Source organism: Coturnix japonica, chromosome W (genome assembly GCF_054131305.1).
Source record: "Coturnix japonica strain WE chromosome W, WE-NBRP24, whole genome shotgun sequence".
Taxonomy (NCBI): domain Eukaryota; kingdom Metazoa; phylum Chordata; class Aves; order Galliformes; family Phasianidae; genus Coturnix; species Coturnix japonica.
The window spans coordinates 9010014-9024587 of record NC_140701.1 but is presented as its reverse complement, the minus strand read 5'-3'; the positions used below and the strand labels follow the sequence as shown (position 1 = coordinate 9024587).

Genomic DNA, 14574 nt, shown 5'->3' with positions numbered 1-14574 from the left:
GCAGGAGCATTGCTCACAGAACATGACAGGTTAAGTCTCCCTGCAGACTATGCAGCTGCTTTTCATAGAAGGTTAACTATAACTGGGACATGCCATAGCAGATCTGGCCACAGGCACTGCATGTTTCTTTACTGTGGATAAAAAACTTCTGTTTTAACTGAGGGCTTCCATGCTGCAGCGTCAGAGCACAGCCCTGAGTGCTGCGTGTCCCAGCACGGCTGCAGGCTGTGCAGCCGGGGCTGCAGGCGAGTGCCCAGGGCTGTCCTGCAGAGCAGGGTCCCTGCTGTGCCCCAGGGGCAGTGTGCTGGGTATGGGACTCTGCCGCCTGCCAGGCTCAGCACTCAGCCTGCCTGGGGAGCTGCCCAGGGCACTGCAGGGAAACGTGTGGGGGGAAGGAGCCCCCCGGCAGGGCTTGTGCTGCCACAGCTGCTGCCTGGGGCAGGGGGATCACAGCTCCACTGCACAAAAGAATGTTTTTAAGTGTACTTTGCAAGAGGAGAGCCAAGGCAGGGATATTCTATTTCCTGTTCTTGAGGAAGACAGAAATGATTGGAGGCAAATTTTAAAAGGGGCTGTCACAGCTCTGATAATTTTTCTTCAGTCAATTGCTTGTTTTGTGAGCAGTCACACATGATGTGCTTTCAGTCTCCTCTTTCTCAAATGGTAGAACCAATCAAAATTATCATCATTTTCAGTAGACAAAAGGAATTCACTTAACGTTTGAACAGGCAGCTTTTTCTAAATGAAATTGAATGGCACAGAGGCTGGGTTTTGGACGCTAAGAGCAGTTGGGGTCAAGATATGAGACATAAAACAGATGAAACTAACCAGGGAGACGGGATAAGATAAGAAAGTAAGAAGAAGGTTAGAGCTTCAAATGCTGCTTCTGCTTAAGGAATGCTGAACGACATGAAATTAAATGCAAGTAATGGTGCTAAATGTACACTGTTGTAAGAGAATTAAAACATTTCATATTATAGCAGGAAGAGTGTCTGAGAATGGTCTGGACTTGTCATTATCTTCTGCACTCTGAACAGGACTCCAAGCCCAGGAACAGCAGATGTCCAACAGCAGCTCTGTTGCAGAACAAATGTGATCAGTGATAGCTTGTTCAGTGGGAGAATGAGCAATGGTTGTAGTATGTTTAACACACCCTTCTTGGAGGAAAGTTTGAGTGGCCTTAGAGGTATATGCAGGCTCATTATCTGTTTTTGTAGTATGTGGGATTCCCATAGCAGCACAAGCAGATAACCAGTGTTTACGGGTGTCATGACTGTGCCACCTGTGCTGTGGCAAATACGTAAGAAGAATGAGTATCTATTGTTATATGTGCATATTTTAGACAGCCAAATTCAGGAACATGAGTGACATTTGTCTGACACAGTTGAAGAGGTGCTGTGCCACATGGATTTGTCCCAGTTTGAGGCAAAGAGGTATCAGTCAAATTATGTAGCTGGTATTCAGTCACAAACACGGTGTATTGCGTAGGAGAGAGGATCATTCTTAACACAGTTTTCCAATCGTGAGGGGTCATAGAGTAACTGTCACTGTTTGCAACCAAAAGATTGTATGTAAAGTCTGACTGAACTCCGTATGTTCTCACTGACTCCCTTAGCTCCTTCACTGCCTCACAAGGCAGGGATTCCAAATGGGGGACCTGATTAGGAAAGGTTTGCAACGTGTCAGCATCACCCCTTAATACTGTTTCTTTTCTGCATTGCTCTAAGACATCACAGTACGCTGTAGGGAAATTTGTCATTCCTGCTCCAAACAAAGTATCATCAGGAGGAAATGCGTCCGATTCGCTTTCTGGATCTACAGGACCGGGGTCACAACGATCCTCTGGTTTCGGTCCATCCGCGTCTTTAACCACGTTACACATGGGCTGCACAGACGCAGCTGCGCACGACAAGGGGGGGGCAGCATGGCTAGGCGCAGAGAACGACGTGGGCGAAGCAGAGGGCGGGGGCGCCGTAGAGACCAACAACGCGGCGAGAGACATGTGCGGGGGGGCAGGCGGCCACTGGCTGGGAACGGCTGCTTGTGTCGGAGCGCGGCCGCTGTTCTTTCTTGCGCTGGGCTGGAGATTTCTTGACCAGCGACGGCAGGTGACGGTGTTGTGGTTGTCCGAGCGGCAGTTCTGGCACCACACACCGACAGCTTGGCAATTCCGTCGCAAATGTCCCTTAACGCCACACCGGAAACATTTAAAAGAGGTGCTTGGGCCTGCACTGGTTACCGCAGACGCTTGTAAGGGTGCAAGAGCTGCAAATACTTGATTCTGAGAAGCCTCAGCCTGTGCCTTTAATCCTGCCCCTAGCTCTTTAATAGCCTCAACTATGAAAGCCTGAGCCCCCGTGGGCACACTCGATAATCTGTCTAACGCCTCCTCTATTGTCCAGTTACTCCTCAAAGTACTTAGAATGCCACGAGCTGTAGCATTACAATTCTGAAGTGCACAATATTTTAGAATTATTTCCCTCATGTACTCTGGTACTCCAGCCTTCTCTATGGCTCCAGCTACCTTATCTAGAAACGCTCCAAAATCCTCATTTCTTCCCTGCTGGATTCCCATATAAGACGGCAGCCCACCTGGCACCTTGATCTTATCCATAGCCTGCCTGGCCAGATACATTGACTCCCTACATTTAGCTGGTCCTAATAAAGCCTGGGCCTCCGTCCGGATGAAAGGACCCACCCCTAAAAGTTCTTCAACGGTTACATTATACAAGGGATCTCCGGGCTGCCTAACTATCGCAGCGCTCTGTTGGCACATCTCTTCCCAATAAGCATTAAATAGCAGTTGTTGGTGCTGCGAAAAAATCAACCTAGCTATAGCCCGACAATCAGATGGCAACAAAACCTGAGTACTCCAGATATAATCCAGTATCTGTCTCGCTGGCTCACTTTTTACTCCAAACTGACTGACCGTAGACTGCAATTGTGACAACAACTTCCAATCTAAAGCACTGATAGCAGCCTGTGTCCCGCCTGCAGGATCAGGCGAATACCCCCCCGGCAGCACCACCTGTTGCACCGCTTCCAACGCCTCACCGTCTCCTGCCTCTAAACAAGCCCGTGCCAGCGCAGCCCAAGCCCCCCCCCCCGCTCCCGCGCGACAGCCTCCGCCAGGTCACTCTGTGCCCCAGGGAGCGGCTCATTGCAAAGGGGGGTCGAGGGGGCCGGCTGTAGCACCATGGTCGATGCAGGCGGCTCGTCTGATACAGACGTGCCGGGAGACGGAGACGGGGCACTCGGCTCCGGAGCCACCGGCAATGCAGGCTCGGAGGCCGGTGGCAACTTTACGGTGGACAAAGCAGGGGGCACCGTGCAATCTGACCATTCATTATAATTCTTATTCCTCCCCTGCACAGCACTAGCTTGTTCTGCCGCTTCCTTTTCTGCCTGATGTAGCAACAAATCATTATAAACCACACGCCACCACTTCCCGCATTTTTTAGCTGTTTTATCCCCATCTAATATTCCCTGTAAAATTGCATCTCCAAATTTACGCCACTCAGCAAGATCATACACTAAATGCGGATTCTGAAATAACCCTTTAGCATACCCATACGCTAATAACTCGGGGAGTTCCTTTTGCAAGTCTGTCCCCTTAACCTGACTCTTTTTTTTTTCAAAAAGCAAGAAAATACCTGACACTTTTTTTTAAAAAAGCAAGAAAATAATTCATAAACCGCTTGCCTTGGCATACCTATTTGTCAGCGCGCTGTTGCAGCCTTAAAGGATGTCGGCGGCCCGTATCGGCTAGGCCCTTCAATAAGGTCACGTAGAGCACCTGCACCTTCTTTTCCTGGCGCATGCTATCCCTGCTGCTTAAGGATTCGAACACCTTCGCCGCTACGATCCTTCCTGGTAGGCCATGTCGGGGTCACCAATTGTTGCAGAACGGTGGGAGAAAAGCAGACGACCACACCTGTCATTGACATATGATCAGCTATTCTCGTTTATTCCTTGGCTGCGTGTACCTTTATAATACGGATAATTAGCTCATACATATTGCAAAAGTAGAGCTCATCATTGGTTCCCAATTACATACCATCCCCGAGTATCTTAACAGCTTGTTGTTATCAACTGAAAGCTACTCCCTTGCTGAGTTCCCAGAACCATGGCTAGTTTCTCACCATCCCAGGGCATCCTGTTGTTCTTGCTGTCCTTGCAGGTGTTATGGCTGCTTGCTTAGCTGCACCGTGTTTACGACCCTTCTCAGCTAACTAGCTGTAAAAAACACTCTCTACACAGCTCCATCAGCGAGTTCCTCCTGCTGCCATTGGCAGACGCGGCAACTGCAGCTCTTGCACTTCTGGCTCTTCCTGGGCATCTACCTGGCTGCCCTCCTGGGCAACGGCCTCATCAGCACAGCCGTAGTGTGCGACCGCCGCCTGCACACCCCCATGTACTTCTTCCTCCTCAACCTGGCCCTCCTCGACCTGGGCTGCATCTCCACCACTCTCCCCAAAGCCATGGCCAATGCCCTCTGGGACACCAGGGCCATCTCCTACACAGAATGTGCTGCACAGTTCTTTTTCCTTCTCTTCTTCATGTCAGCAGAGCTGTCCCTTCTCACCATCATGTCCTATGACCGCTACGTTTCCATCTGCAAGTCCCTGCGCTACGGGACCTTGATGGACAGCAGAGCTTGTGCCACCATGGCAGCAGCTGTCTGGGGCACTGGTGTTCTGAATTCCCTGGTGCACACTGCCAGTACGTTTTCACTGCCTCTCTGCCAAGGGAATGTGGTCAACCAGTTTTTCTGTGAAATCCCCCAGATCCTCAAGCTCTCCTGCTCAGCCTCCTACCTTAAGGAAGTTCTGTTTTTCATTTTTAGTATATGTTTAGGCTTTGGGTGCTTTGTTTTCATTGTTATATAGTATGTGCAGATATTCATGGCAGTGCTGAGGATGCCCTCTCAGGAGGGACAGCACAAAGCCTTCTCCACATGCCTCCCTCACCTGGCCGTGGTCTCCCTCTTTCTCAGTACTGCCTTTTTTGCCTATCTGAAGCCCCCCTCTGTTTCCTCCTTATCCATGGACCTGATGGTGGCACTTCTGTACTCGGTGGTGCCTCCAGCAGTGAACCCCCTCATCTACAGCATGAGGAAACAGGAAGTCAAGGATGCAGTGAGGAAAGTGATGACCAGATGTGTTTCAAAAGCAGTGAACTGCCCATCTTTTGGAATTCATGACATGTAATGCAGCTTTTTACTGATACAAACTCTTTGTTATTTTTTTTGTTTGTTTTGTTTTGATCCGTTTTCATAAGTGTATTGTATTAAATTTTATTGTTGTTTTAAAACACTGTAATTTTTTTCACTGAAATGGTATTATTCAAATCAATTCCTCTTCAGCTTTTACCTTTATATTGTAGCCCAGACACACTGTACATAATGAACCAGGATCTCTGTGAAACTTAACAGAATAAAGGACGTGCAGTGCCTCTGTCTGTCCTCCTTCTTGTGAGACGTTTCTGGAGCAGTTGGGGTCATATGTTCTCAGAAACCTACAATCCAGCAGGAAGCACATGGCTGATCATCAAACTGTGCGCTGACTTCCGACTGCAACAGCTGACAGGCCATCCCTGGGCTCCTGGCTGGGGTCTGTTCTTCAAGGCTCACATTTGTCAGTGCCTCTGAGAAGCCAGCAGCAGCAACTGGTTTGCATGTTGGCTGCCAGGTCTCTCTTCCTCTTTCCCTGTGAGACCCTGCACAGGACAAGTTCTTGGATATGGGTTGTCAGGTCAGAAGTTTCCAAGCTTCCTTTTGGGCTTCTTCCATTTTGTACACAGAGGTCGGTGCTGCCTCCAGGATGGTTTGTGGTAAAGGAATTCTGCACAAAGGTCTGATAAAAGTTACCCAACACCTACAGGAGCCATTCTTGGAGCATAGGCTGGTAGGTAGAAAGCTGCTCCTAATGAGATGACTGACATGAGGAGGTTGGGAGCAGCCTGGATAACAGAGATGGGAGACTGAGGGAAGAGGAGCCTATGTGCCATGCTCATTGCCATCTTCACCAGCAATGGCGACGCACTGTTACCACTGCTGAAACACACCTCCCATTGCCTCATTCTGCTCACATCTACTGTTTGGTCTCCGGAAACATTCAGCAAAAATTGGTGAATATCAATGAGTGTCATTTTATCCACTTGGAGGCATTCAATGGCACACCATCGCTTCATGTGCACTTCAATGTCAGATGCCATTCTGTCAGGCTACCCCTCTGCTGTCATCTTTTACACGGCAGCAACACGTAATGGGATGTTGGTGGGAAGGTTCAACCTCTACAGCCCCATCTCCTAAATCTGCCTCTGATCTTACGGCCCAGGTAATACAAGAGGGGTCATTACTATTGAAGCAGATCTTATCTGAGTTAACAGCTGGATGGCCTGAGAGGTCATTTCTCTCCCTGAGAGGTCTGGCTGTGCTCAGTCCATGCCAGGGAAGCCTGCCAAGCCCACGGACACTTGGGGAGTGGGAGAGGTTCTGGGAGGATAAATGCAGACCTTGCTTCCTTCAGCCTCATCAGCTCCCGGAGCACAGAGGAAGATGAAGGCAGCTGTGCTCAGCCTCATGATGCTCCTTGCTGCCCTGTGCTGCACAGTGGATGCTCAGGTGAAGCATCCGTGGGGGATGTGGGCTGGGGCTGGAGGTGATTGGCCATGGGGGTACCCACTGCATGTCTCTCTCACTCTCTCCTGCTCCTCTCTCCACAGTCACTTATGCAAGTGCCAAACTCGGAAGTTGCTGTGGTGAGTGCCTGCACAGCCACTCAGATTGTTCCCAAGGGCGGCTTTGCAGGGAGTCATGCAGGAGCAGGTGGGGTCTCTCCCTGCCTGGCTGTTCCCACCTCAAATTATCTGGAGGGTTCCCCAGCTCCATGCTGCGCACACCATGTCCTGCACCCCTGTGGGCTTCCCCACCCTCTCTCATCACCTGCTCCAAAGTCCTATAGGATGGAGCTCCTCATGCGGCCATCAGCCCCACTACAATCCCTCTGCTCTCTCTCAGCTCCTCCATACAATTCCTCCCAAACCCTTCACCCTTTGATCTACATCTGCATGGACACAGTGTGACCACTTCACCATCCTTTTGGCCCCTCTCTTCTTGAAGCCACTTGTCCCTCCTTTGGGTCTTCTTTAGTCCCCTTGCGCGACTGCCCCTACCCACTACCCCATCACCCAGAACAAGGTCTGCATATCCCCTCCCATGGACACCTCCAATCTCCCGATGACCAATGAAGCCCTATGATGACCAGTGACACCCTCTCTTGATCAGTGAAGTCTTCTGATGGTTACTGAACATCTCTGACAATCAGTGGAGCCTTCCACTGTGCTTTTGTGTCTATTTCTTGCTTGTGGGTGAAAACACAGCCCAACCATTTGCCATGGGCTGGTCCAAACTGTACTGGAACAGGGTGGTGCTCCTGAGCACCTGCAGTGCATTGATGATAGCGTTGTGTGGGGCGATACAGCAGAAGAAGCTTTCACAAAAGAAGAGCAAATAATCCAAATTCTTCTACAAGCTTGTTTTGCCATAAAGCAAAGCAAAGTGAAATAACCTGACAGGAATTTCAGTTCCTAGCTATAAAGTGGCAAGATGGACATCGTCACATCACAACAGATGTGATCGACAAAATCACTGCCATGTCTCCACACATTTACAAGAAAGAGGCAGGATCTTTCCTGGGCGTAGTGGGCTTTTGGAGAATGCATGTTCCAAACTACAGCCCCATAGTGAGCCCCCTTTTTCAGGTGCTGTAGAAGAAGAATTATACATGAGGCCCCAAGCAGCAGCAGGCTTTTGAACAGACTTAATAGGAGACAGCCTGTGCCGTGGCCCTTGGGCCAGTACAGATGGGACAGGATGTAAAGAACATCCTCTACATTGCTGCTGGAGAGAAAGGTCCCACTTGGAGTTTGTGGCCAAAAGCCTCAGGAGAGACCCGAGGCCTTACTCATGGATGGTGGCAAATGCCTTATGGGGGTGGTTACAGCAGTGGGAACAAAATAACTGGCAACGGAGGGATAAACCTATTTGGGCTGCTGAACTGTGGAAAGACACTGCTGCCCGAACAAAAGATATGGTTGTAAAGGTACATCACATGCCCAAGAGTAGGTCTACTGAAGAACTGCAAAACAACCACTGGGTAGATCGAGCTGCCAGAATTGAGGTAGCTCAAATAGATGTGGACTGGCAGAACAAGGGTGAATTATTTCTATCTCGATGGGCCCATGAGACCTCAAGCCATCAAGGAAGAGACGCAACATAGGAAAGGGCCGGAGACCGAGGGGTGGACTTAACTATGGACACTATTGCGCAGATTATTCATGTTGGGAAAAGCTGTTTGGGTCCTTCTAGTCTCTCTAAAGGGCAAACCTCTCCATGGAACTGTTTTTGCCCAGGGACCTGGGTGCACGTGGTGGTGATGCAGAAGGATGTGTATGTTCAATATGTACGATAAGGGAATTTGATGTTGGGGGAGTGCAGTCAGTAATTCCATGTATATATATGTATAAATTCCTGTGTGTCTAATGCATTTTAATTGTTGATTATTTGTATATAGATATGTTTTCTAAGCATGATGTAGTGATGTAGAATAAGGGGTGGAATGTAATGGTTTTGTAATTTTTCCCATTGGTATTCCACATATCATAGTTAGTAAAACAAGTTTTCCTTCTTAGGTCTTTTCTGATTCTCTGTTTGTTTCCTTGAGCCCAGCTCCAGTCTCTCTACCCTGTTCCTTTTTCCCTTCCTATTTGTTTGGGCCAGGGGGCCTGCGGGCCTACTGCCCCCCCTGTCAGGGTCATACACTGATCTGGATAACTCCATGACAGTGTCAAAAAGGAGACCAGCTCTGACACAACCGTTCATATTGCTGGCTACTGACTGCTGCCCCGGAGTGCTACTGTAGAGACAACAGGACTGTTGTGAAACACACAAGACCTTCAGGCCTGCACAAATACAAGGACTTGAGAGCACTGTGGCAGGATGGAAAAGAGCTTGTTGTGCTGCTGTCCATGGATGTAGCTCTCCCAGACCCAGACAAGGGAGGAAGAAAGAAGAGATAAGGAAAAGTCTATTTTGAAAACTTTTCTTATTTGTCTCTTAACCTATTCAGGGAATCTGGTTTCATGTTTTCACAAGCTCTTGGTATAATAAAATGGAAAGTAGGTAGGAAAGAAGTAGTGAAATAAATTGCAACTTATTTGCAGATTACGGTATTACACAAAATCAAAAAGACAAACAAGAATAAAACATAAATAGCCATCAATGGGAATCCTGTGATGAAGATGTGCACTTTATGGAAGTTGGAATAGTGTATATTGCAACACCTTCCTAAGAGCGTGCTTGATCTCCCTATTCCTCATGCTGTAGATAATAGGGTTCAGTGCTGGAGGAACCACTGAGTACAGAAGTGCCACTGTCAGATCCAGGAGTGGTGAGGAAATGGAGGGGGGCTTCAGGTAGACAAAAGCGCCAGTGCTGACAAATAGAGAGATCATGGCCAGGTGAGTGAGGCACGTGGAGAAGGCTTTGTGCTGTCCCTCCTGAGAGGGCATCATCAGCACGACAAGGAAGATCTGCACATAGGACACAACTATGAAAACATAGCAGCCAAAGGCTAAACTGGTACTAAAAATGAGAAACAGAACTTCCTTAAGGTAGGAGGCTGAGCAGGAGAGCTTGAGGATCTGGGGGACTTCACAGAAAAACTGGTTCACATGGCAGAGAGGCAGTGAACACGTACTGGCAGTGTGCAGCAGGGAACTGAGAACCCCAGCACCCCAGACAGCTGCTGCCATGGTGGCACAAGCTCTGCGATCCATCAAGGTCCCGTAGTGCAGGGGCTTGCAGATGGCAACGTAGCGGTCATAGGACATGATGGTGAGAAGGGAATACTCTGCTGAGAGGAAGAAGAGAAAGAAAAAGACCTGTGCAGCACATCCTGCGTAGGAGATGGCCCTTCTGTCCCAGAGGGCGTTTGTTGTCGAACGGCGGGAGAAAAGCGGACGACCACACCTGTCATTGACATATGATCAGCTATTTTCCTTTATTGCTTGGCTGCGTGTACATTTATAATACGGATAATTAGCTCATACATATTGCAAAAGTGGAGCTCATCATTGGTTCCCAATTACATACCACCCCCGATTATCTTTGCAGCTTCTTGTTAACATCCTGAAAGTTACTCCCTTGCTGAGCTCACAAAACCATGGCTAGTTTCTCACCATCCCAAGGCATCCTGTTGTTCTCACTGTCCTTGCAGGTGGCATGGCTGCTTGATTAACTGCACCGTGTTTACAACCCCTCTCAGCTAACTATCTGTAAAAAACACACTCTACAGACTCCAAAATCCTAGGGGTCGGCCTCGGGTCTCTCCCGAAGCTCTTTGCCACAAACTCCAGGTGGGACCTTTCTCTCCAGCAGCAGTGTAGAGGATGTTCTTCACATCCTGTCCCGTCCGTACTGGCCCCAAGGCCACGGCACGGGCTATCTCTTGTTTTATCTGCTCAAAAGCCTGCTGCTGCTCAGGACCCCATGAGAAATTATTCTTCTTCCGTGTTACCTGATAGAGGGGGCTCACTATGTGGCTGTAGTTTGGGACATGCATTCTCCAAAAGCCCACTACTCCCAGAAAAGATTGGGTCTCTATTTTATTTGTGGGCGGAGACATAGCAGTGATTTTGTCAATCACATCTGCTGGGATGTGACGACGTCCATCTTGCCATTTTATACCTAAGAACTGGATTTCCTGGGCAGGCCCCTTCACCTTGCTGCGCTTAATGGCAAAACCAGCTTGCAAAAGAATTTGGATTATTTGTTTTCCTTTCTTGAAAACCTCTGCTGCTGTATGGCCCCACACTACAGTATCATCAATATACTGCAAGTGCTCAGGAGCATTACCCTGTTCCAAAACGGCTTGGATCAACCCATGGCAAATGGTTGGGCTGTGCTTCCACCCTTGAGGTAAATGTTTCCAGGTATACTGAATACCTCTCCAGGTAAAAGCAAACTGTGGCCAACATTTTGCAGCCAATGGGATGGAAAAGAAGGCATTAGCAATGTTAATGGTGGCATACCACCTAGCTTCTTTTGACTCCAATTCATACTGGAGTTCTAGCATTTCTGGTACAGCAGCACTTAATGGAGGTGTGACTTCATTCAGGCCACGGTAATCCACGGTCAGCCTCCATTCCCCACTGCTTTTACGCACTGGCCATATGGGGCTGTTAAAAGGCGAGTGAGTTTTGCTAATCACTCCCTGATTCTCTAATTGGCGAATTAGCTTGTGAATGGGGAATAATGAGTCCCTATTGGTGCAGTACTGCCATCTGTGAACCACTTTGGTGGCAATTGGTACCTCTTGGTCTTTTACCTGGAGCAACCCCACAGCAGAAGGATCATCTGACAGACCAGGTAAAGCTGACAGCTGCTTAACACCGTTTGTGTTAACAGCAGCTATCCCAAAGGCCCATCGATACCCCTTGGGATCCTTAAAATATCCCATCCTAAGGTAATCGATACCCAATATACATGGAGCCACTGGACCAGTCACAATAGGGTGTTTTGCCAATTTTTACCAGTGAGGCTTATTTCGGCCTCCAACATAGTCAATTCTTGGGAACCCCCAGTCACTCCATGGATATATATTGGTTGTGCCCCTTGGTGACTTGAGGGCATTAGGGTGCATTGTGCACCAGTGTCCACCAAGGCTTTATATTTCTGTGGTCGAGATGCGCCAGGCCACTTAATCCACACAGTCCAGTATACTCTATTGTCCCTTTCCCTCCCCTGGCTGGGGGCAGGGCCCCTCTATTGTTTACCTCGGTGGCTTGCAGCAACTGGAACTTTCCCCTTCTTGGAAGAGTTCACCTTGGTGGTTGTTTCACACTGTAATTCTTTTACTCGTGCCTGAAGTGCAGAAGTGGATGAATTACACCACTTCCTCATGTCCTCCCCATGACTACAGAGGAAAAACAACAAGGCAAGACATGTAGTCTTATCGTTGTCATTTGCTTGAATACGAGGACGTCTCTTTTTTATGGTTGAGATTTTCGATAATATGGGTTGAGAGGAACTGATGTTGTTTAGCTTTCTCAATAGGCGATCGTGGAAATCCTGGTTTCCATCATCTGGTACCACCATGGATTCATCTACATCAGGCACGTTAGCCAATTTGTCAATAATATCACTTTGTGTTCCCTCCATTTTGTTTAATCTTTCCACTATTTTGACAATGGCTGAAGTATACAGATTAACTTCTTTAGCGCTGATAAATAATTCAAGTTCCTGAAGCCTGCTAATTAGTTCATTCACAAGGGGTTTCCTTTCCCCTTTGCCATATAATAATGCAAGTGCACTGGCATGCTTTTCTGGAGCTGCCTTTGTAAAGTCACGCCACATTTGTCGTGGAACACAGACTGTTTCCGGATCATGTAATTGGTTTGGATCGTTACGATTCAAGTGGGGGCTGTACAGCATTTCCACCAGAGCACTCTCTCTCAAAAATTGGATACCTTTCTCTATATCAGTCCATTTCTTTTTCTCAGGCTCCAAGTCCCTTTAAAGGGGAATCTATCTCTTACCGCTATCAACATCCGCTTCCAGAGGGTGTAGGACTGATTTTGGCATGTGCCAATACCTCTGCCCACACGTGAGTCCCTGGAAATGCTACCCAATTGGCGAGTTTTACGGCCATCGAGCCTCACACTGTTGGCACCATTGTCCCAGCAGCGAAGTAACCAAGTGACCATATGTTCTTTTGACTGACGTGTGAAATCCTTTCTTAGATCTCGAATTTTACTCATTTTAAAAGATCGATCAATAATGGTTGTAATACTTTGCTCGCCTTTTGCTCTATCAAGAGTCCCAGGTGTTGATGGTGGCAACTGTGTTGATGAGGCTGCCCCATCTAGAAGTTTGGATTCGAGAAATTCTCGTAAAGAAAATCAAGCTTTTGGCTCCTCTTCTTCTTCTGACTCTGACTCTTGTATTATTTCCTCCAGGTAACCCTCCTTTTTTTTCCTCTCTCCTAACTTCCTCTGCTCATCTAACTTCTTCTTATGCTCCTCTAACATCATCTGCTCCTCAAACTTCCTCTGGTCTTCTTACTTCCCTTGCTCTTCTGACTCCCCCTGCTCTCCTGAGTCTCCCTGCTCTCCTACCTCCCTCCGCTCTTCTAACTCCTTCTGCATTTTCTCTAACTGAGTCGAAACACGTTTTGTCTTTCGCCCTCTTACAGGGGCAACCAATATTGTATCTGGTGTCCCCGATGGTTGGTCCAATTAGACTACATGTGCCCCCGGTGGCTGGTCAGATTGGACTACATGTGCCCCCGGTGGCTGGTCAAATTGGACTACATGTGCCCCTGGTAGTTGGTTAAATACATTCAGTTCACCCCGGAGGGCACATAGCTGGTTTCGGAGAGTGTTCCGCTCGAACTGGACGGCACCGAACTCAGTCTGGAGGCTGTCGTACTTCCACTGGAGGGTGTCGCGCTCGGATCGGAGGGTTTTACACTCGAACTGGAGGGTGTTATTCTTAGACTGGAGGGTGTTATGCTCAGTCTGGAGAGTGTTGTGTTTTTACCGGAGGGCATTGTGCTCTGACTGGAGAGTGTCATACTTGGACTTGAAGGTGTCACTCTCGGATTGGAAGGCGTTGTGCTTGGGCTGGAGGGTGTCATGCTCAGACTGGAGGGCGTCGTATTGGACTGGAGAATGTTGTACCCAGACCGGAGGGTGCTATGCTCGGACCGGAGGGCATTATGCTCAGTCTGGAGAGTGTTGTGCTCAGTCCAGAGGGCATTGTGCTCAGTCTGGAGAGTGTTGTGCTCAGTCCGGAGGGCGTTATGCTCAGTCTGAAGAGTGTTATGCTCGGACTGGAGGGTGTTGCACTTGGGTTGCAAGGCATCGTGCTTGGGCTGGAAAGTGCCGTGCTTAGTCTGGAAGGCGTTGTACTTGGACTGGAGAGTGTTGTACCCGGACCGGAGGGCATTGTGCTCAGTCTGGAGAGTGTTGTGCTCGGTCTGGAGGGCATTACGCTCAGTCTGGAGACTATTGTGCTCAGTCTGGAGAGTGTTGTTCTCAGACCGGAGGGTGCTCTGCTCGGACTGAAGAGTATTGTGCTCTGACCGGAGGGCGTTATGCTCGGACTGAATGGTGTCTAGTTTGGATTGCTGATGTATTAGGCGGCACGAACTCACGGGATGTAACGCGATAGGCCTCCCCGTGCTCGGTAATGTATATGTATGAGGCTGAAATTGGAGCCCTATATAAGGGTCTCACACGGTTCATTAAATGCCATTTTACAGCTCACCATATTGGTGTGATCAGCGTGTAACTTGGTCATGGGGCCGTCAGATGCACATTCTCAATGATGGACGTAGTTCTTTAGGTTACCTTACACAAGGCAACAATTGGTGCCCTGTGTGAGGAAGTCCTGAGAGTGAGTGTGCGACGGCTAACCGCGAGACGGACGCGAATCCTACGGTTAGATCCCGTGGAAGCGCCGGAGGGGCGATATATTGACTGCAGCTACTGATTATCCTGCGGTGAGAC

General features: G+C 48.7%; 1 pseudogene; it reads left to right on the top strand.

The window, feature by feature from the left end:
- LOC146754480 (olfactory receptor 14C36-like) overlaps positions 1-5210 on the top strand; it is a 181072-nt pseudogene extending 175862 nt beyond the window's left edge.
- Positions 5211-14574: the final 9364 nt, after the last annotated feature.